Source organism: Anomalospiza imberbis, chromosome Z, assembly GCF_031753505.1.
Source record: "Anomalospiza imberbis isolate Cuckoo-Finch-1a 21T00152 chromosome Z, ASM3175350v1, whole genome shotgun sequence".
NCBI lineage: Eukaryota > Metazoa > Chordata > Aves > Passeriformes > Viduidae > Anomalospiza > Anomalospiza imberbis.
The window spans coordinates 27,044,537-27,068,576 of NC_089721.1; the positions used below are offsets into that span (position 1 = coordinate 27,044,537).

At 37.5% G+C, this 24,040-nt stretch overlaps 1 long non-coding RNA gene across 1 annotated transcript; it reads left to right on the top strand.

Moving 5' to 3' along the window:
* The first annotated feature begins 3,623 nt into the window (after positions 1 to 3,623).
* LOC137464656 (uncharacterized) lies at positions 3,624 to 15,101 on the top strand. Its single transcript, XR_010994337.1, has 3 exons — positions 3,624 to 4,815; positions 5,281 to 5,327; positions 14,854 to 15,101. It is a non-coding gene; the product is annotated as an uncharacterized lncRNA (long non-coding RNA).
* The last annotated feature ends 8,939 nt before the right edge of the window (positions 15,102 to 24,040 follow it).

Consider the following 24,040-nt stretch of genomic DNA (forward strand, 5'->3'; position numbering starts at 1 on the left):
TGAGGGTAGTTATGCAGTACTTCCAAAGACAGGATATGTACTCAGTTTCCAAGACTGATTAAGGTATACTGTTATGATTGACAGCTGATACTTCTGGATCTACATTTCCAAATGCTATCAGTACTCTGCTACTTATGATGCATAAAGTTAGAAAATACGAAGGTAATGTGGATATTCTTTAGCTGGTTAGGAAGCCTCTAGCAAGTGAAACTATTTTTTTTCTGAGCTGAAGGAATTTCAAGAGATAGCCAGCCTTTATTTCACCCTAACATTTCAAACTGACACGAAATCATGTTCAGTACACTTTTCAACAAAACCATGTACTTTATATGTCTATTTTTAAAACTTCCATAAATTCCTGTATTCATATGTTTGGTAACTGTAGCTACTTTCCCCTATAATCATACCAGTATCTTAATTAGCATAATTAAGAGCAGGGAAATAAAAAGGTGGAGCCTATACAAAGACAGCTATACAAAATCTGCATGTTAGCACCAAGGTGGTATTGAGGGAAAAATTCATGAAAGAATTCCAGTGCTGGAACAGAAAGAATGGCAGGATGGCAGAGCTAGTATTCTGAGTAAACTAAGGCGTGAAGATCCTTGGCTTCTCCTGTAATCAGCTGCTTTAGGTTATTCTAGCCACTAGTGTTATTAGCATTTATTTAATATTTAAGACTAGGTTACTTTAGGAAAAATGATATATCTATATTAGCTTTTCATGGGTGTTTTATAAGCAAACAAATATATTATCTCATCAGGCTGAACTAGAAATAATTACGTTGTTTAGCTGCACTGTAGTCGTAAGTGCAGACAGCTGTTTTGGGTTCATTGGCAGCCTCTCAGCTGGTTCTAAAATACTCCCCCGTGAAACTAAAGTGGAGTGGGAGGCATCTCTCTGCACAGTTCCTGCTCTTCAGTGTTTATGTTGCTGAAAATCCAGTCTTTTTCTACTTCTAATGTTTAGCTCATACTCTTTAATTTCTCTTCCCAACCAGTTGTTTAGATATAATTACTACTTGTCTGTAGGAATGGCAAATGTAATTTTAGGGAGTGATTCTCAAGCAACGATTTGGAGACTGAGCATAGGACAATCTCATGTTATCAGCAGTTCTCTTTAGCAAATGGAATTTCATGAGTGAATAAAATGTATTTGACTGTTTAAAATACCTGGCTTGTTTAGCTCAGCTAAACAAGTATCCTGTATCCTGTATATTGCATATTGCATATAACAAGTATATTGTATCCTCTATCTTGTTGAGGAAACAGGTGAAAACAGGTCCTAGCAAAAGTTACTGACATTTTTGTAAGTTTTACATGAATACAAAGCGTGGATGGATGTATACAAACACGTTTGTAACTGCCATAGAGGCAATGATTTTAAAAGAAATAAAAATTTGAGTCACAATCTTCAGAAAGCAAAGAGGTGTTCTGGGCTCAGTCTTGGAGTACCAGCAATTTCTGTAGATGAATAAAGTCTGGGGAATTTTATCATAATCTCCAAACAAAGCCCCAGCTTGTCAATATACTACATACAACAGGGTCATTTATACATATAGTTTGAACTGATGTACATCCCAGAATGAGAATAAAGAGATTAAATCAATTAATTGAAATGCCTAAGGTTTGTCAATTCATTTAACATGGAAACTGTTTTGTACTTTCTTTTTTGAACTGTAATTTAAGTTAATGACAGTAGCTACTTTTAATCCCTTGAAGTTTTGTTGTCAAATGCTAGAGTGTGTTTTGGCACACAAAAAAAGACACTAGGGATTATTTTAAAGTAATATATTACATATTGTGAGAAGCAGCAGATTCTAGTCATTCTGTGAATTAAGTTTGTTATTGCTTTTGTCCTATTTATACAACACCTGACATGCATCTGGTATGTTTTTGACAAGTAAGCAAAGTATTTTAGGTTTGTTCTAGATCAACTTAATGACACTTGAAGCAAAGGACAGTGAATAAATGGGAGTAATTGATAATACAGTCTTAATATACTTTTGTGACAGTCTGAAATCCTGAGCTATAGATACTTAGAAGAGGTAAAATTAGTAACTCATAAGTGTCAGCTACCAGCTGTTAAAATGTCTTCAAATATTTCTCATTACTAGAACAGATCCTGGGATATTTTCAAATGAAAGTGCAAATTCAGGTTGTTCTTACATTGAATATCTATGCAATAATGAGAATGTGAAAAGCCATATGAAATAGTGTAGCAGGCCTTTATTTCACCCTGACATTTCAAACTGACACGAAATCACGTTCGGTCCACTTTTTCAACACAGCCATGTACCTGTATTGCTTTGGTTGGAAGTAGCATAAAGATTGGTGTGTATAATCAGAGCAGTCCTACCACCTGAATCCACTGCATGTTCTTTAAGATAGTTTTGACAACTTTTAGGGAATTTCTAAGGCACCCTTCAAGGAGAATTCAACATGTTGGTGCTAAAAATAGAAAAAATAAATGAAGAATGTATGGGGCAAATTTCACTGCAATCCATTGTTCTACATGGAGCCTGCAAAGATGCTTCACAAGCAGATCCCTCATAGGCACTTGAACCATCAACAGCACCAATTCCTTGAGCAATTGCATGGGGCACCTGAGCCTTGCCATGGGTCCGTTCCCCAGCGCAGCTCTGCTGCCTCAAGGTTCACCCTGCATTCTCCAAATCCAAGGTCCACAAGACAATACTGAGGCTTTTTTCTTTTTTTTTTTTTTCCCATCACCAAAGGAAACTAATCTCTGTCAAGGAGATCTTCTGCCCTTGGCATTCCTGCTCCCAGCCACCTTAACCTCTTTTTGCAGAAAAGCCTCCTTGCCTCCACTCTGTCACAAATTAGCGCTGCTAAGCAGTCTTAGTTAGATTTTCCCTTTCACAACTAAAATATTCCTTATTTTTCATGTCCTAGATTTGGATTCTTCTTCTTCTTGTGCACTGAGCTTAGTAAAGTGCACAATCCTTTATTGATTTAGGAGTTTTGCTTTCCCTTTTTTTTCTTGCGGTCTAGCACTCTTGATATCAAGCAGCTAATTCAAAGTGTATTTCAGGTATTTATATAGAGTACTTCCTGATGTGGGATCATCAGCCAAGTAACAATATTTAAAACAGAGAAAGGGAGGTAACTGAGGTGGCATTTATTAGTGCCTTGCCTTGCCCTCTGCTTAGAGCAGGAAGTCTGCATACTTATGGGGTTGCTATAGACACTAGTATACAACGTGCTGCAAACAGAAAAGGACTGAATTTTCCAGAGGGCCCTTCTGTTGAGTAAGTTTCAGCAATTTGGAAAATGTTGAACCTTTAAGGTTAAATTTTCAGCAGTAACAGTCAAACTAACATTTGTAATAACAAATCATTAGCATTTGAGTATGTATTACAAGTGTTTTGGTTACTTTAGTTAAATACATGCCAGAAATAACTCAAGTTTCTGCTCAGATTTTGCCTCTGTTATTTTGTCCAAAGACAGTTAGCTGGAGTCAAGGCTAAAGCACTTTCACAAATGAGCAGCTCAAAGAAAAGAGTCACAGCTGGAAAGAAATACAGCAAAATCTTGGGTATTAAGATCCTTTCCAGACCAAGATTAAGAAAAGTTTTATCAAGTCCAGAAGGGCTCTGCCATTGTCAAATCATGGCCATGTTGAGGAGGTAATTCAAAATGTAAATGTGATATGTGAAATCTGCTCTCAAGTATGACCTGAGAAGTGTACTTTAGATGAGTTTTCTTGAAAGGTTTTATTATGCTTCCTATGTTACCCCAAATTTTGTTAAACAGGCTCAAACAGTGCAGAACTAATTAGCTGACATCAAAGAAATTACTTATTTGGAGGGGGATTAAGTAAACATGACCCACATGAACAAGATGATCATTTTCTGTGAAATAAACAGAGCATGACCAAGGCTGAGCTGTTCTTTATGCAAGCCTGACCTCCTACATGAAATTGCTAATGCACCTTCAGTTTTGAGCAAGCACCAGGTAGTCCAAACTTTTCAGAACATTTAGAAACAAATACAAAAATGCACCATACACCAGAAACCACTTTTTTTTTTTTTTTTTTTTTTTTTTAATTAAGATGAAAATTAGGGGTAACCCTTCAAAGAAAGTGGTAGTATAAAACCAGAAAAATGACTGTGCTTTTATGCCACTTCTGTTAAAGGAAACAGACCTTTGTGAACACACTATGTCAAGAAACAAAATTTCATCTGTGAAATCCATATCTTTCTATAGATTCACCTTCTAAGAGAAATAAACTTACAGAAATCTGCTATAGGACTTAATCATCTTGCAGAGTAACAAGTATTCAGCAAAGCACATTTTTAAAATCTTTGAATTATTTTTTGCAATAACTTCAAATGTGATAAAAATATGTGTTTTGAAAAGCAAGAAAACGGTTTTTCTAAAAGTTTTACACATAGTTACACAATGGGTAGAATTACAGAATTTTTCACTGCTGAATATACTCAGATTATACCTTTTGTTTGGGGTTCACTGTCTAGTAGTGCTTTGATTAGTAGTTCAGAAGCTAGAATTGGTATTCAGCATGACTCTGCTCTGTGCTAATTAGCTTGATTGGCAGAGCTAATTAGCCTGGATGTAGCATTGTGCTGATGCAATTAGACAGCTTTTTGTTACATAAGCTAATATTGTTGCATGGCAATGTGGTGTTCCAGTTCATTAATAACTAGATCAGCTCTTTCCCTAGTATGGCATTGCATTTCCTGCTGTAGATATGTTCATAAGGACTTTGCACAAGGGACAATATCCGAAAATTTACCATAAAGATTAACATCCTGCTGGAAACACCTGGACATTTGAGGTAAGCCAGGTAGCTTTTGCTGCTGCTGATCTTCAATCCTGTCTTAGCAAGACTTCAACTAAACAGGTGGATTTGTAAAAGACTTTGAGCTATACTCATTGAGACTAGACTTTAAATGAAGAGAGGAGAGAGTTTTTAGAAAATGATTTGATAATTGGCATAACCTATCAATAGTTTTGGACTTCTTTGTTTCACAGAATCACAACTGGCTGATGTAGGAGAGAGCTCTAAGTATTGGCTAGTCCAATACACCAGCTCAAAGACAGCCAGCTAGGCCAGGTTGCTTAGTGCTGTCTCCATTTGGGTGCTAAATATCTCCAAGGATGGAGACTCACCAGGGAGATTACACAGCCTACATGGGCAACATATTCTAGTGTTCAATAGTTCTTCGTGTCAAAAAGTTTTTCATCTATTTAAATGTAAATTCTTGCATTTCGTGTTCATTGCCTCTTGTCTTGCTATCAGATACCACCGAGAGAAGTTTGACTGTCTTCATTATAACTTACGATCAGGTAATTATGCGCACTAAACCTTCCCTTCTCCCTGCTCCCTCAGCATTTCCTTCTGTGACAGATGCCTAAGTTCTCTAATCATGGAATATTCTTCATAGCTGTTTGCTAGTGTTGGCCCCATATGTCCATGTCTGTACTGTGCTAGGGAGCCCAGAGATGGACCCAGCTTTCCGGGCATGTCTCCCCAGTGCTGACTAGAGAGGAAGGATCACCTCACTCAGTCTGTCAGTAATACTTTCCTAAAGCTGCCCAGGCAACTGGTGGCCTTCTTTTGGGAAACTGCTGGCTTTGACTTGTCCAGAGTACTCACAGATCTTCCTTTCATGCAGTATTAATAGTTTTCCACCACTGTCTCGAAGTAGGATTATATCATTGGCATTATTTCCTTTGTTGCTAATTTATAGGAAACATGTTTATCTTGCTGTCCTTACATCTGACTATATTTTATTTCAGAAATCTTTAGGTTCTCTAATCCTTTTCCTGCACTTTATAATTTCATTTGCATTACAATCTATTTTCTTCTATTTAACATTAATTCAATTATTTTTGTCTTGTTTTGTTTTCTCCTTATTGCTGTTTCTAAATGAAGTTCTCTGTTATTTAGGCAAAGATTACCAGAATTAAGGAGTTCTGCCAAACACAGCATTTGTCATAACTTCAAATTTTAACTAAACAGTTCACAGCCCAGTTTTCTCTGAACATTCTTCTTCCCAGTAGTTTTTGTTACAGCTTTTTGAAATAGGAAATTTAGTCCTTTTGAACATCATATTACTTGTGGGAACTGTATGTTGTATTTCCATAACAAACACATGTGTGTTAAAAATCTGAACTTTAAACAACCACTAATTTGCAATCTAGTAATTCATTAATTTTTATTCTATTGATATTAAAATAGATCTCTTTACTGTTTTGTGTAAAATCTTTGCTTTTCTATTAACTTCTATACTATTAATAAATATTATGATTTACTGCTTATTGCATAAAAGTGTTGTATAACAAATAATTTGAAGTCTACTCAAAGTCCTCAGGTTTAATCTTTATCTATTACAAACAAAGATATTAAAGAAGGAAATTTTTGTCTGGTCTTATCTGGAGATATCAAGCTATCAATCTTCAATTTTTTTGTGGTTTTCTTTTGTTTGTTTGTTTTTGTGTGTACGTGGTGGTTATTTTTTTTAATTTTGGGGTTTTTTGTATAATGTATATTGTTGCATTCTGTAAATAAGTATGTGAAGAAATCTGCACATTTAATACTGAATTCGAATGGGAGAAGCATTGCTTGCTAATATTAGTATCTTGTAATGCTAGTTTTGGCACATCAGAAATCATTCTCTTTTAAGTGGAGTGAAATAAAGTTTGGGTAATTAAAACAATTTTCATTTGCAGTCAGACTGCAAAAAATCTGAACTGTCATGCTAGAGAAATCAGTGGCACAGGTCTTGCAATTGTAGGCAAAATCCTGGATCAGAGCTATTGATCTTCAATAATTACTGGATATTTCTTAACCTAAGTCATCTAAGGACCTGCTGGTTAATTAAAGGTCTGTTTTACTGAACTGAAACAGTTACATTTCCCTGCATTTGTACCATAAATTATGTTTTCAGATTAAAATGGAGACTAAATTTAAACTCTGCAGCACTGCTGTTAAGGTACATAATTTTTGTCTTGGTTTTCCAGGTGGTGCAAAGAACAATTAACTTCCATTCATGAGGCTAACTAGTGGCCAATTTTTGTCTTACTTGTGCCTTTTTTACATCCAACAGAGACTGTTTCTGATACACAGTATTATAAATATAAGGAGATTCAGTTAAAAAAAAAAAAGATAACACAGCAAGTTTAAGGCTAATAAAACTACCTTGTCTTTTGAAGAACATCCAAGAAGCCCAGAGTTAGGGAGTGGGATTGACAAACCTCCACATTAATGCAAGAGAAAGGGCAATGCAGAACCTCTAATAAATCTTGGGCATGTGGTTTCAAAAACTCACTATTACTCCAGCAAATGCAACCATAAGCAGAATTAACTTTGGCTGCCTTTAACAGGATGCAGATGTCTAGCTGCATGATCTGTCAGTATGCTTAATTAATTATCCATTCTAAAAATGATGAATCAAGAACTCTTTGATTTTGATAATTTACAGATTACTTAGAAAAATGTTATTACACGGAACACATTTTCTTTCAGAGCATTCCCTTGCCTGTCTGTTACTAGTCCTTATAAATTTAAGGGGTTTGTGTGGAAAATTAAAATCTTTCACAACAAAAACCACGAGGGGGAGCCCATGTCATCACGTTGTTTGTTTTTTTTTTTTTTCCTCTTTTTTAATACACTGAGCAAGTAATCTTCTGTGGTTTAGAGTTAAGCTGATGTTTTTTCTTTAGTATTTACATGTCTTCAGCCTTGTTTTCAACTGGACCCGGTGAAAAGTCATCTGATACAATGCACTTCTGAATGTTACCTTTATATAGGGGATGTATTAAACAGGTAAGAACCTTATTTTGTATAAAACCAGAAAAAAAAAAAAGGTCCTGAAGCTCATTTGACTCAGCTGGTCTCTACTGAGTTCAGAAAATTTTATCAAATTTCATTAAGTTTAGTTTGCTGTCTGTGTTGCCGCACTGAAGAGGTGAAGAGGAAGATGTTCACAGGCAGCAATTGTCATAGATGTACTTTTGCGTACATACAGTCATAGAACGGCTTGAGTTGGAAGGGACCCTAAAGATCATCTTGTTCCAAACCAGCTGCCATAGTCATGAACGTCACTCACTAGATCAGGTTGCTCAAAGCCCCATCTAACCTGGCCTTCCAGGGATGTGGGACATCCGCAACATATTTGGTGAACAGGAACATGCAGAGAAACAGAAGAAATACATTGTCAAGGCCTCAGCTACAAAGAAAATATACTGCATTTTCTGTTAATTAAATTGAGCATAGTGTAAGACAGGGGAGCTTAGATGTAAAATGCTTATATCTCTAAGCTAAAGCTTAGAGATATAATTCCCACGGAATTGTCTCATAACTATAAGATGACACAGAGAATTTGGTGTTTGAAACATATATTATTAGGAACTGTTACATGCAATTTGTGTTTATTTATTAACAAGATAGCCACATATTTCCAGAGGAGATGTAGCTAGACCATTTTATCCGTAGTTACAGGAAGTCATTCTACAAAAGTGGCAATAAGAGGAAGACAAAAAATTGTATTATTTGGACAAGGAAAATGATTGGCAGACAATGTGGGAAAAATATTTACATCAAATTTTGCATAAGGTAACTACAGTCATTTGGATAAAATTATTGATAATAGAGATGAATGGATAAGTACTCAACATTTTGTAGGGGAAATACAGGTTAGGTAACACCTGCATAACTTAGATATTTGCAATTGATTGGGCCTTCTGTGCTTCCTCCTGACTACTGCTCCTAAAGTGCAAGCAGACAAAACCTCAGCCATAGCTATAAAGTTATAATTGTGAAGACAGGGGTCCCAGAAGACTAAAAGGCCTTAACCAGTGCTTATTTTTAAAAGGAAGAGAAGCAAGCGCTTAACTTCCATTCCTTGACAAAATTTCAGAGAAATAATCAAATTTCAGTCTTAATAGTGAAGGAAAAAAAAACCCAAACAAAAAGTAATAGCTACTCTCTTTCAATCAATCTTACCCTTCTCTGCAATATGCTAACAGACCTTGAAGAGAGAGTAAGAGTAGATATCATATAAGTTTTTGGCACTGTTCTCTGTGTTGCTCTTACAAGCAATCAAGGGAAACATGCTATGTGCAAATATTTACAAATAAATGAAAAAATGTTTTGAATCTATTTCAAGAGTAGATGGCAGTGATTTGTTTTAGTATAGAAAGAATGTTTTGAGCTCTTCACAGTCTTTGCTCTTGGTTCTCTATAGTTTAGAGTTTTCAGTGGTGGTCCTTATGATGTTTCTGGCTTTGTAGTTGAAACCAAACTGAGGGCATATGGCAAGGCTTTTCCAGTCAGAATTAGGTAAGAAATCTGAATATGTATCAGTAATGTCATGTTGTTTCACAAAAGGCAGGAAGTGAAGAAATAAGAAAGTTTTTGACATTTCGAATGTTGGAATCTCAGAACTGCTACTGTTTATTATTGTAGAGGAAAATCTCTCAACAACAGGAGTCAAGTAGTCTTGTTAGAGACTGATACTTCTTATGCATGGGTAAGTGCATAACTGCAAACACACAGGTATAGACAAACTTTTTAACACATTTCATATATTTATTATACCCCAAATCAGTAGTTTGAGCTGGGTTACAACCAAGTAAGGTGAACAAATCCTTTAGTAGCAAACCTGAAGTTATTGGTAAAAGAAATTAGCTTGTAAACAGATTGTCAATTACATGCATTTACTACTTTTCTTCCAAATATTAGCTGTGGCTGCATGCCTCCTAATGAGAGTCTTAGATTGCACAGTAAAATTATTTTAAGACATAGAATAATTCTTATAATATTTTAAGACTAAGAGTAATTCAGTTGATTTCTGCAGCAGTTCATTTTTGTGCAATAACTATTTCATTATATACTCTTTTCTGTACATTTCAGATGATTTAATTGAAAAAAAACCAAAATCCACTAGCGCAGTGTCTCTCTGTGTTTTCCCGGTCCCTGGGCAGTTCCGGCACCTAGAGCAGTACCGCCTCTCTCCGGGACCTGGGATCGCCGCATGTTTCCAGACTCGGCTCTGTGCCGCTGTCTGGGCGGGGGTGCTAGCGGATTCCTCGCCACTGCGAGTGAGAGACACCAGTAAAGAGTGAAGGAACATCCGTATTCCCCACGCATGGAAGGCTGAAAGTCCTTTATTGTCATGGGGAGCTGCGCTGAGGCACTGCAACCCGCTCCCACCTCACGCGTGAGGAAATCGGCCACGAGCACTCCGAGGTGCGGGATTATATCAGGGACGGGGTGAGGAGAGCAGGGGCCCTCCTGCCCAATGGGGGCAGGCGCCGTGGCGATGACATGGACCATGGCACCAATGGGGACAAGACTGGGGCAGAACCCGAGCGCTGGGGCGGACAGGGTTGGGAGATCAGAGTGAGGGGCACCAAACCCTCTGGGCAGGATGGGGAATGGTCACAGGAGTGACAGCGGAAGCTCCAACAGTCAGGGACCCGGAGTGAACAGCCGTGGGGCGGGGGGAAGGGGAACAGACACAGCATGGGATGTGCGGGGGTACACAGAACACGGCTAGCTAACAGATCAGAACCCCTAACCTAAACACCAAACCGTGATGCAACACACTATGATAAAGGAGTTATGGGATATAGTTGCCAGTATTTAGTAGGACTTTGTTTGGTAGCAATATTAATTCTTAGCTCTGGTGCTGGGAAATTGATGTTTTATGAAATTTGGACTAAGTACTCTTTCTACTCATAGCTCATTTAGTAGAACTACAATTCAGAGCCAATACAACTTCCATTACTGGAAATAGAAAGGATCCTAGTGGTTTCTGTGAGAGATAGGTTCTTTCTTTCCTCTTTGTTCACAGATTTGGAGGTTCATCTTTTGTTTACATATGGTCTTTTTCCCAGTGTTTTTTAGCAAACCTGAAAAAATATGGCTGGTTGCACAGTTCTGTAGTGACTCAAGAATTCCCGTATCCATCTCTTCAGTTCATATTTTTATTAACTGCTAATGGGACCAATCATGACACTTTTATTCCCAGAGGTCACTGGAAAGATGTGTTCTTTACCTGTCAAGTGTGATGATAACATAATCCTAGAAAATATAAAATTATCTTCGCAGATGAGTAGGAGAAGAATATTGGATTAAAATTATAAATAATTTTCAATCTTGTTATTATATCTATCATGTCAAATATGAAAGCAAGAGAAGGAAAGAAACAACAATAATTAACTGGAGTCCCATGACCCAATTCAATAGAAATATTTTGTTTGTAGTACCTAGTGATTTGAAGATTGCATAGATGAACCATTAATTGGCAATTGATTTAAAAATTATTTAAAATACAATAGAAACCTGTTTCAGTGCTTTATTCCATAGGAGAATAATAATAAGTGTTCCACTGATTAACACATATTTTCTTTTGTTCATTGGAAATTCATATTTGTATCCTGTCTTACAGAGAAATAATTTGTGGTGCCACAGTAAAGTTTCTGGAATTTACAATTGGTTTCATTCTACTGGAGTGAGTAAGTTTCAGAGCAGGGGTAGAGAGAATTCAGTTGCCAAGGGGACAGAATGCCAGCCAGAGGAAAACCACAGGAGGTATCTGAGTGGGGCAGCCCATAATACCTGACTTTGGTTCACAGATACTGGCATTCAGTTGGATGTAACAAAGAGGAAAAAAAAGAACTTAGAAAGAATTTTAGATTCCTTTGTCAGGAGTGATTAAGGGCAGCCTTGTAATATGATTATCATCTGTGAACTTGCCTTCTGTTCAGAGAACAGAGTGGAGCGCAGGTCCCAAAGGCTTCACTGCACCACTGGGGTTGGGATAGGGGATTTAACTGGCTGAAGAGGAGGGAAGGGAGTACACAAATCCAGGCACTCGCTGTCTTCACACACCCTGTAAACACATACTGGTTGTCCATAAGAGGGAGTGTGATGAGTGCTGTCACACTGAGAACTAACTAAAGATGAACTGCCTGTGGGCTGAGAGAGTAATTGCTTGCTGTTGCTGCCCACAGCTTGTGCTTCATAACTCCTGAGGCTAAGCAGAGAGCAGCCTGGGAGCTACATGCTTCAATTTACACTCTAAACTGGTGTATGTGGCTACCGGTCACCTGTGAGTAGAGTATTCCTCCAATTATTTTATTTTAAGTTGAATTAAAACAGCTTGAAACTTGTAGCTGGGGTTTTTGACTTTTAAAATGGATAGAACAAAATATGAATGCCCCAGCTTCTTCCAGTTTATCATTTTATATCTAACAATAGACCAAGGAAACAAAAATTACCTTTGCTGTCCATTATTTTCTAGTCAACATCTGTGACTTTAACTAATGAACAAGTTATATTGGAATAGGATGTAAAGAACAAGGCTATAATATTACAGAGGTATAACAACTTCAACTCAATCGGTTGAAATTTCACTGAAGTGAAATTCAGCAGCACGCAGCCACATCAATAAACAGCTAGAGTTTTGCAAAGGTGTACCCTATTCACACCTACAGAAATATTTATTTAGTTTTGCAACATATAAAATATGTTACTAAACACACATAAGTTACTGTAAACACAGCAAATTTTTCACATCTAAGTCTACACTTTGTATATGAAAATTATGTAGTACATGAAGCATGTATGCTTATATATATATATGCATACCTATGTATTTTTAAAAGTGCTAGTAAAATTCTATAAAAAAAGAAAAATCTGAAGCCATTGAAATTGTCGGCTTTGGGTTGTTTTGTTGTTGTTCCTTTTGTTGTTGTCTTGTGTTTGCTTTTCTGGTTCCTTTTCTGTTCTTTTTTTTTCCTTCCAGGAGTGGAGAAATAGACATCAATTTTTGCATTTCAGTTTTCAAGGTACTTCTTCCCTTGAATGCCATATTACTCATGATACTTCAAATATCCTGGTAGAAAAACACAGTTAAAGATAACTGCTGTTCTAATGACCATGTGTAGTAAAATTATCAGTTTACTGTGACAATGCAGATTTTTTTTGGCTTAAAAATTTAATCTTAAAAGCTTAAAAGTTTTTGGCTTTGAAGTTTCATCATCTGTTTTGACCTCAGTAAAGTTGTGCACAACTGTGTTTACATTGGAAGGTGGATAGTAATATAATGTCCAAGGAAAAATTTCCTTAACTTTCCCTGAAATTGGGTTGTAGCTGCTGCAAAACAGTGCTTGTTTTGCAGAACTCTAAATCTTTATTCTATGCAGAATAACACCTGGTGATTACCTAGTGGTTTTAGCAGCTTGGTTGTGATTACCTGAGGGCATTAATCATTACAGCTGGTTGGAGATGTGTTTTTCACACTCCAGAAACACAGACCTATGTCAGAGCTTTTACTGTCGATTTAGCTTTGAGAAGTGACCTGACCACAGCTTTGAGACAAGTCAAGGCAAAACCCCATCAATTTCCCTACTCACCAGTATAGAACAACTCCTTAATATCCTTTGCCCTTACATGTATTTACATCCACCTCTGAGAGATCAGGTTTCATTCCAGATGTATTTATGAGTTATACATTGAAACTAAACAAGAAGAGTCATAATATGAATTAGTACTGCTTGAGTATGTCACCATCTGACTGTTCAGATTTAAGACTGTGCATTCTTCTCTAAAAGGATTCTGTGCTGTAACAGAGCTAATCAAACATGAAGGAGAAGAACTGAATGTATGATTGGCTTGCTTCCTGGCTTTATACAATTTCAATTGGTTGATATGCTGTGTAAGAACCCAGATATCAACCTACATGAATTTTATGTTTCAGAATATATAACAGGCAAATTATTTGCTAGGAAAAACAATCAAACTGTGCAACATTAAGGGTTTGTTAACAGTGAAAGCTATGTTAACATGATATTTGGAGACATAAAGGAACATGATGCATGAGAATGAGAGAAAACTAGCTAATTTTTGCAATAAGTTAGTGGTTTTATATTTTTCAAAATACACAAATCTAATAATCAGGACTACACTGTGCATATGTGTGTTACACATATATTCCTGGTTAAAAAAAAAATAATTTTTTTACATAAAATATTTTTGACAGTAAGATATAAGAATGACTGTGTCACCCTGTGATAAGAAGAATCTTGGCTGTGTGGCATCTAAAGAGTAAACAGAAAAATTAAAGGCATGAATTGTGACATTTTTTCAACTATCTAGATAAAGTAGTAATCTAGAGCAGCCTTGCTGGCTTGTCATTGAATTTTCTTCTAATATATGGAATCAGAAAACATTTATATTTGTGGTTTGTATGTGTGTGTGTTTCTGACATTCCATTCATTATTGCAAATAAGTGTGACACAGAGGACAGAGAAGCTCAGCCAGACGAGACCTATTTGTCTTTTGTTTACAGCCAGTGGCCAGTCCTTTTCCTCAGATGCTTGCTTAGGGTGGAGAGCAGCAAATAAAAAATAATGTGAATGAAGTTAAGGGTTATGTAAACGTTAATATAGATTTCTTCTGAAATGTAATGGAGTTAAGTTTTAGGTAAAAGCCTTGTTTGGTGTGAGAGGAGGTAGATGATTTAATAGCTCAGACAGTCAATATATTTTATTCAGTAGCAAATTTCTCACTGTGATTTGTTGGGAGGAAATGCTGGTCTCCGACTTTATTCTAACATAGAGTTCATCCAGCTGGTTCAGAACATCTTCAGTGTGCAACAAGTTTAAATGAATTGAAATTCAGTCATGAAATCCAGTCTTGACTTCAGCACCTGTCTGACTTCAGGGGACAGAAAACTTCTCTGATGGTGTTTGGCCAGTAGGTGAAAATACTAGTGAATGTCAGTCTTGTGAGTCGCCTGATGTAGTTGTTGAACTCAGTGCAGGCTAAACTGATGATTTCTGCTTGTTTTGCACACTTTAGATCTGTACAGGAGCATGGAGCCTATCAGACCTCCTTGTCTGGACTAACTCTTCCACCTGAAGAGGCACGTCAGCCTTTTTCTGTCCAAACTGATGACAGCTACCCATTTCTAACCTCATACATTAGCCAGCCTGCTGCCCTATATTAGAGAATTACAGAATCAGTTAGGTCAGAAAAGACCTCTGAGATCATTGTGTTCAACCTTTGACCAGACACCACCTTGTCACCTAGACCATGGCACTGAGTACCACATCCAGTCTTTTCTTAGCTCCAGGGACAGTGAATCCACCTCTTCCCTGGGCATACCGTCCCATATGACTTAGTTGTGTAAGTCTTTTCTGTTCATATCTTCTTGGCAGGATTTTTAAAAAATCCCTTTTGCTTCCCAGGATTGTGGGAACTGCTTTTCTTGTTATTTTGGGGTTTTTTTGTGAGTTTTTGTGGATAGAGTAAATACAGAGTGGTTCCATGCTTACTAACTACTTAAAAGATAAGTAGTACTCAAATGGTCATCTAATATAGATGTTTCTAAGCAGTGGTTCTGTAAGGAAATTTCTTTCTTATTCTCATAAGCATGTGAATGGATCCACTTTTGTTAATCTTATCTAAAATTACAACCTTTTACATCAATATATACAAATATATATACTTACATATAAATTAATGAACATTAAAAGAACTGCATTAACTTAAGACCAAAATATGCACATAATAAAATTATTATTTTTAACTAATGCTAATAACTAGTACATTTTAATCACCCAAGTATGTTAATTGATAGTGTGAGGCTGTGAGCTACATGAATTTCAGTTGTGAAACATTAACATGTGAGCACAGACACTGTAGTGGTCAGCACATAGGTAGCAAGTGGAACAAGATCTGAACCTACCGTGTTAGCTGTACTGATTGAGTACACAAGGATCCAATGCATGGAAGAGGTGTGGGCTCACTGCACATGCCGCCTCTATATTTGCAGGAGGCGGGGATGTCCTAATGTCTGGTAACCACAGAAAGCAGTTGCTTTGATCAGGCTGCCAGGCACGTGTAAAATCCTGTTCATATGGACAAACTGTAATTTCAATTTGTACAAACTTTCTAAGAAAAAAAAGGATCTCTTGGGGGAAGGTGGTGCATATAGATTTCATGTGGTAGCCCCCTGCTAAGCATCATCTCCTTCTCTTTAGGACTTGATGCTTTGAAACATACAGGGGGGTGGTATCTTGTAGGTCTTACAAATTTGAAAAGCAGTTTTCTCTGTAAAATGGGGGAAAAATCTGATCTGTCTTAGGGGTAGATAATTCATAGTTCCTAAAGGCTACATTTTGGAAAAGTTTTTAGAAATTTCATGACAGTATCAGTTGCTTTCAGTTAAACTATTTGTATATATATTGAGCAATAGGAACCAATTTTTATCTGTTTGAAGCAATTCATACCTGAGAAATCAGTTTATGTATTATTTGTTGGTAAGGATGACATACTTCAGATATTGTAGTAATATCATCCAGTGAAAACTATTACCACTTGGGCAGTGCATTCCAGGGAAGGATTTGTTTTTCATAATTCAACAGGGTTTTTTTTTCTATGGTACATTCCTTAAAAAAATTACACTAGCAAGAAGAGAGTACTATAATCAGCTGCACTGTCCTCAGAGCAGTTCTTCAGCATGCAAAGAATGTGTGTTATAAATTAGGCTGATGGAAACAAATCATTGCCCATAGATCTGATTTTCTTCAACAAAGAAATCATGCATGTTTTAAAAGCTCTGAAGTTGCTTAAATGTTTTCTGTTAAGGTTGCATCTGACTGATTTATTTATTTAGACTGACATGATTCTTTGATTCTATAACATAAAATTGTTTTTATAGGATGAACTGCTGATCCTTTATCTGATCTTCCTATTTCATATCACACAGTATTGGGTATTATAATAAATTAATGTATATCAAAGCTTAAGACAGGACTCTGCTCCCCACAGTCAACTGGATTTGTTCGTGATGAACTAGAGCCCTGACCAGTCTAAAGGAAACCCAGTAGGGTACAATTCCTTGCCACAGGAGCATCTAACTTGCCAGACTGCCTCTCAGGAGTCTATCTGATTTTTTTGTGTGTGCGGTTTTACATTTCTTCATGGCAGTCTTCAGTTAGTTTTAACAGTAGGAAACACAACATAATGAAAACATTTTCTTCCTTTGTAATTATGACAAAATCTTTAGTCTGAGTTTCCTCTTCCAAGGTTAGGCATCTAAAATAAGTTACTTACATGACAACTTTAAGATTGGCCTGATTTTCACAGCTGGCAAACACAATCTGCGTAGCCACTGTATGTTTCACAGGGCTAACTGAATTTCACAGTTTAAGAAAACAGAAGTACTGAGTTGATTTTGGAGTGGCCCACAGTGACGTTGGCAGGTGCCTGCAGCAATCTGATGGCTGGATTGAAAGGGAAGCACAGGGGCCCGGCAGGCAGCTCTGCAGGGCTGTGCTCCAGCTGCTTTGAGACAGGCCAGCACAGGGGAAACTTCTGCTTTCCTGTGCTGGATAACTCAGTCACAGTTATCCCAGGAAATTCTTCACCATGACTGGTAACATGTCCTTTAGGGATATCTGGCTTTAAACTAGCTTGGTTAAGCACTGGGCTCATATGCCAAGTTGACTATTGAATCCTACAATTTCCTATGTGTCTACATATAGCTGCATAACAGGTGGTTGCCAAGTGCAACCAAATATAAACAAACCTGACAGGATCCATATCCTGTAGTTAAAGTTTCAGTGGCACTCCTGACAATTCTTCTCCAACTTCTCTTTCATCACTTTCAAATACCTGCTCCTCTGCTTCCATGTAGGTCTTGTATTAAATATGAATCCCCTCGTACTTTGGTCCCTTGAATTTTGTAAGACAGAAGTGAATCTAATGTTGCAAAATATGAAGACAGATGGAAGTAGTTATGCAATGCATGGAGAAGGGAGTTCCTTCTGTTCTTAAAATAGTAGAAATGGCATAGTAGAAATGGCATTAGAGGCAGAGAATATGAAGTAACAAACTTGTCTCTTTTCTTCTTCAAATGGAATGAAAATATTTGGAAGAGGCAAAAAAGAATAAACATGATAATTTCAAAAAAGCTTTTTTTTATCAGAGAGAAGAAAATATTTTAATGGAAACTGGTAATAAGAACAAAAAATAAAGTTTGAAGTAATATAAGACGTATAAGTAATATATAATTCTCTTCAGGAGAAATGCTCTTCTCCTTTATATGCTCCTAGTTTCTGGAAATAATCATACCAAGTTTCTAGCACACTGCAGGTTCAAGCTTATGATGAGGAATTTAAACAGGGACTTTCTTATCTGGGTGTATATTTGCCATTTGAAAGCAGCTATAAAACCTATCACCTTGTTCTGTGTGACTCCTTTGGGATGAATGGACAGTTTAAGCTGCAGTCTGGCTTGCTGCAGAATACAGAACGTGTTCACTGAAGGAGGTTGATCCCTATGAAGCTTGAGTTGCTAGTGAGATCTCTGGTGGGTCCTGTTGGCACAGCAGTAGCTTTAATGGTAAACCACTAGAGAAACAAGTGAAGAGTTGAAACTAAAAAAATGTCTTTTACCTTCTCTTTTATGCCACCCTTCCTTAAGGAAAAGTTACCCACTGGTTCATCCTTAGTTTTAGTTTGAAAATTATCAGTTCACAATGACTATTTGAAGTTAGGCCTGTCCTTACTTCTACTGAAGAGTCACATAAGATGTTTTTCCTCCTGTATCAGGTGGGAGAACACAATGGCTTCTTTGTTCTGAGAAAAACCCCAGGAGTCAGCAGAGCACATTCAACTGTCATACAGCTATAAAGTAGTATGAAATACAATATCCCACAGCTTTTAGTCCTGTAGTATAGTGAGATAAAGCACTTAGACATCACCATGGCTAAAGCCTAATTCAGTGCAGCTGAGCGCGCATCAGCTGTTATTTTTGGGTTTCAGAAATCAGGTGCTTTAGGAGGAGGGTCACCCTGTCACCAAAAGCATTTATATTACAAACACAGAATTAACTTCTCAAAGGAGTTCTTGAGTATTTACTAAGAGGGAATTTCACCTGGAGGGAAAAAAAATCATTGGAATACTTATTTTTGTAGTAATCTCCAGTTGTGTTAGTATTGAAGAAAGTGTATATCAAGTCTGGTAAAGGATTTAGGCTCATAAGAACATAATAATTTTCTTTATGCTTTGGGGGCAGGCAAAAGACCTTTTTTATACCCTTTATTTTAAAAAAAGGCCTTTTAATAACCCTTTATTGGAAGAAAAGTTCAATAGAATTAATTCTCTTTTTTCCTGTCTGATTTTATACTGTGTTGCTGAGATGAATTGTCTTTTCTGCAATTTCCATGCTGAGAAAAGAAGATTCCTTAAATTGGTAGAAATGAAAAATTAGTGTAGATTTATAACTTTGTGATTATTTTATGGGTTGTTTTACTTTTCTGCACTGAGTCACATAATCTGTAATATTTTTTGGTTTAAATCCCACACTAATTTTGTTTGATGTTTCCTATTTAGAAGATTCTTTAGGAATGCTTTACTACATCTCCATTTTTGTCCACCTCTCCAATATTTTATGGCAATATTTTTTGGTCATACATTGTAGTAAGTAATAACTTAGGGTTTTTTAATACACTTATTTTATTTCTCTTGTGATACAAAAAAAGAAAGGTCAAATTGGCCATGTTCACAATTATTCAGCATTTAGATTTGAACTATTGTCAAAGCGCAATATATTCAGGAAGTAAATTATAATAGGATTATAATCTCAAATGTTATACTGACCTTTTATAAATAAAAAGGCCTACACAGGTAATTCTCCTACCCTTATAAATTAACAAAAAAAGGACTGTTCTCTGGCACTGAGGTCAGTGGACATGACAGTGTCTACTTTATTATTGAACTGGATCTACCTTCCAAAACAGGGTGGCCACATTAAAACTGGATTATCTCATCTCCCAAACAGTGTTCATTAAGACAGAATCAGGGGAGATGCTAGCTGTGCTGCAACCAATGCCAGGGATTGTTCTAAACAATCAAACAGCATAGGTAGTTGTGTTTCAGTATCTTTGTCTGGGAGCAGGCAGAATTACAGAATCATTAGTTGCAGTCAAGGGGACTGACAGAAACCATCTAGTTTTGGCTGGGGTAGTGTTAATTTTCTTCATGTGGCTAGCACAGAGCTGTGTTTTCCATTTGTGCTGAAAACAGGGTTAATAACATAAAAATTGTTAACCCTGAGCGGGGCTTACACAGAGCCAAGACCTTTTTTTTATGGCCACACTGGTGTGATCTTCAGGGGTGTCTGGGAGCTTGTGAGGGCAAACAGCCAGGACAGGTGACCCCAATTGACCAAAGGGATATTCCAGACCATATGAGGTGTTCAGATATAAAGTGTGAGGAAGAAGAAGGGGAGTTTGGAGTGATAGTATTTATATTCCCAGGTCACTTTATGTGTGATGGGGCCCTGCTCTCCTGGAGATGGCTGAGCACCTGCCTGCCCTTGGGAAGCAGTGAATGATTTCTCTGTTTTGCTTTGCTTGTGTGTGTGGCTTTTGCTTTCCCTATTAAACTGTCTTTATCTCAACCCCTGAGTTTTCTCACTTTTACGCTTCCAATTCTGTCCCTGATCCTGCTGGTGGAAGAGTGAGTGAGTGGCTGCATGGAGATTGGCTGCTGGCTGGGGTTAAACCTTGTTCCCATCCAAAACTGCTGCCAATGGGGCATTGACCAGTGATGTTTTCCACAGGAAAATTGCCCAGAAGCCTCAAATTGTAGGAATGTCCAATAGCCCTGTGGGCACTGAGCAGCTCAACAGCAAACATCCCTTTGGGATCTGCGGCGTTTCGCTTTTCTTCGCCCTGGTCCCGGATAGCGGGGGTGCCTGGCTAGGCACGCTGCTTCTGGGCCAGACGAGGGCCGCCGCGTGTGTGTGGAGCTCTAGGGCTGAGCCTCCGTGTGGGTCTGCCACGCTGTAGCCAGACGCTGAGGCAAGACAAAGGGTGAGAGAATGGCGCACTCTGCCAAAGTAGCTGAGAACTCTTTATTCCCGCATGGCTGCAGCGGTGGATAATGCAGCTGCTGCCAAGCCAGCCGGGGCAAAAATGGTCCTGGGGTACCGGGAGCAGGGGATTAAATAGGGGGTGGGCCGACAGGGGCAGAAGCCCCCCTCGCCCAATGGGGACAGAGGACAGGGGAGTGACGTGGAACACGACAACCTATGGGAACATGACAGGGGTGTGTACAGGATTCCAAGACAAATGGGGTTACAGAGGTGGGGTGATTGATACAGAACTTTCTGAGGAGAAGGGGAGTGGTTACAAGATCGACATGACCGAGCTCCTGTGATACAGCTTGGAGAAAACCATTATGAGGGGGAAACAGGGGTACATAGAACCAATCTAACTAACATTTATTAAATTCCCTAACTGAACCAACCTGGGATGCAACAGGATCCACAGGTAAAACATTCTTCCCTCATTCTTTTAAGGCCTGCCCTGTTGACGGTACACAGAGTTTGCCTTACATGAATAGTAGAAGGTTTTATGATGTGAAACAGTGGCAGCCACTTTTGCCTAGAATAAAGTAGGAAAAAGTACTGAATATGTGTGTCATCTTTAAGGAGGAACCTGAAGGTAAGAGCATTACACACAAGACTGGAGAGTAATTCAGCCTTTCTCTCTGTCTGATCAGATTTAAGTATTTCTTGCTCTAGGCAAGCAAATATCTTTCAGACTGTCTTACAGCTGCTCAGGTGATTGAATAGATACCATCTAGTCAGAATCTGTGAAAATAATGTAAGATTTTTTTTTGGACCAGACAGAGAGAAATAAAAGATGAATTAGTGATCAACTGGCATATCGAAAATTGTCATCTAGCATTTTCACCAAAGTCTATTTTTGTCTAGTTATAATGCACTATAAAACACAGATGCTTGGCACAGTGGCTTTGAGCAGCTGTGTGCTTCTCAATTCCATCACAGTCTCCAGTATCTCTGTGGTTAGGACACTTACATGAGGAAAAAGAAAGGTAACCTTAATTTCCTTCTGGCAAGGTAGTGATTTAAAATTGAATCTTCTGCTTCTGGGGAAATGTTCCAGCACATTGAGCAAGAAAGGGAGATAGGCAGAGGGTGAAACAGTGACTATTGTGTTTACAAGGGAAACCTGGACCTTGCTGTGTTTTTGAAGGAGCTTTGGCATCATTTTGCAGAAAAAGGTCAAAGCTAATCCTAACTGGAAGGAGGCATGTCTGTTTGACCTAACACTGTTTATCTCTGTCCTAAAAAGGACACTTCTATCCTCTGTATTCAGCAGTGCTCATTGTTAACAGGATTTGCACATAGGGAATTGCATTTTAAGATGTCCATTTCTTTAAGAACAAAAAAGTTTCATCAGTAGATGTGATTTGGTTTTGACTTTTAGAATTGAAAAACTAAGTAGACTACCCAAATCAAGGAAGGCTTCCCATAAAAGATGAAATTCATAAGTATTTATTGCTAGCTGCTTATGCTATTCAAAAACGTTAGAGATTTTGAGAATTGGCCATGTAATTGCATGTCTTTAGAACAATCTTTTAATGTTATTTTTTGGGGGCTGGAGAACTTATTAGAGCAGAATTAGGATGACAGCTGACATGTCCAAACTAGTCCCAGCCGTCATTATCAGTCATTTCAGCATCTCTCTGGTTATTGAGTTGATTATACAGACAAGCTTTTAAAACGACTGTCAATAATTAATAATTTCTGTGAATGTACCTTGGGTACTTTAATATTTAAATATCAAAGGTCTCTTTTGTCTTTTTCAGGCTGAAGATGCTTCATCTGAAAGGTTTATTTATACTTCATGATCTGGAGTAATGATCTGAAGTTTGTTAAAGTGTTATAATACCATGAAGGTCTTTTACAACTTCATTGTCTGAACTGCTAAATATTTAGGAGAATAAAAACAAAAAAAATCTGTATATCCTGAGAAACATTTTTGGCTTTTAAATGTACCTCTTCTTAGACAAAGAACTTTTATTGTCACTTTTTGTGTCCTTTTTTACTAAGTTAAAGCATAAAATTGTGTTCTCTCAAAATATTATTTTTTAATTTCCTGGACTAAGTTTTTAAAGACAGATTATGCCTTTTTGAGGGTGAATCATTTTCAGTAGTACTAAAAATTATGCAGCAGGGAATGAGTGCATGCAGAAATGTTCTGCAATCTGTCCACACTTGGCATTTAATATGTGCACCCATCCTATGTGTTTCACACAAGGATAGAACCAAGTAAACAGTTAGTTTAATGCCATCAAAGCACAGTTTAATGCATCAAAGCCAAAAAAAAAAAAAAAAAAAAAAAAAAAAGCCATCTATGTAATATAGCAGAAAATGGAAACCAGTAGGAAGAACCACTACCACAGCCCATCTCCTGGAGAACTAGCAGACTCTGCTCTGCACATCATCACATCATCACCATCCTCTCCCCTTGTCCTTCATGTGCCTGTGTACACTGTGTTTTCCTTCCTGATGAAGAGGTCCTGGCCAAGTAGGTACAAAAGGTACAGATGGAGTGCCACACTGGGATAGTGATACTTTGAGATGTATAGACTTTTAGAGGTGGTAAAGTTTGTGTTGGAGGTGGGGGGAGGGGGGGGAGAAACTGGAGTAGGTTTATATAATTAGTTTTCAGGGTGTTGTGGTTAATACGATACCTGTGTGTGATATGAAATGTTTTCAATATCACTGGTTGATTCTATTTTATTTATGCTGTCTTGATGTCATGTACTTTCCAAGTAGATTGCACAGTTTATGCTAAATTGCTTAAATTGTCCTAATGTAAAACAGAATAAGGTGAATAAGAGAGTAATTGCAACCACAGAGGGATACATTTTCTTTCTCAGCCAACACTAATACTGGGAAATTTAGTTAAAGTATGCAAAACCATCCAAAATATATATTCTGTCCTCTGCAGAAGATCAGAACAGTACAGATGACATTGTAGATAATGCCCAAGTCCACAAACAAAAATGATAAAAAGTAAATCAGTGAATAGTTGTTCCAATTTATGTCCTATTTCCTAACTTTTAAATGCTTCATGTTCCAAGTTAAAATTCTTCCTTTAATATGTGTAAGGTTCCTAAGACAACATATTGAGAGGGATGGGAAGAGGGTTGCTATTTCA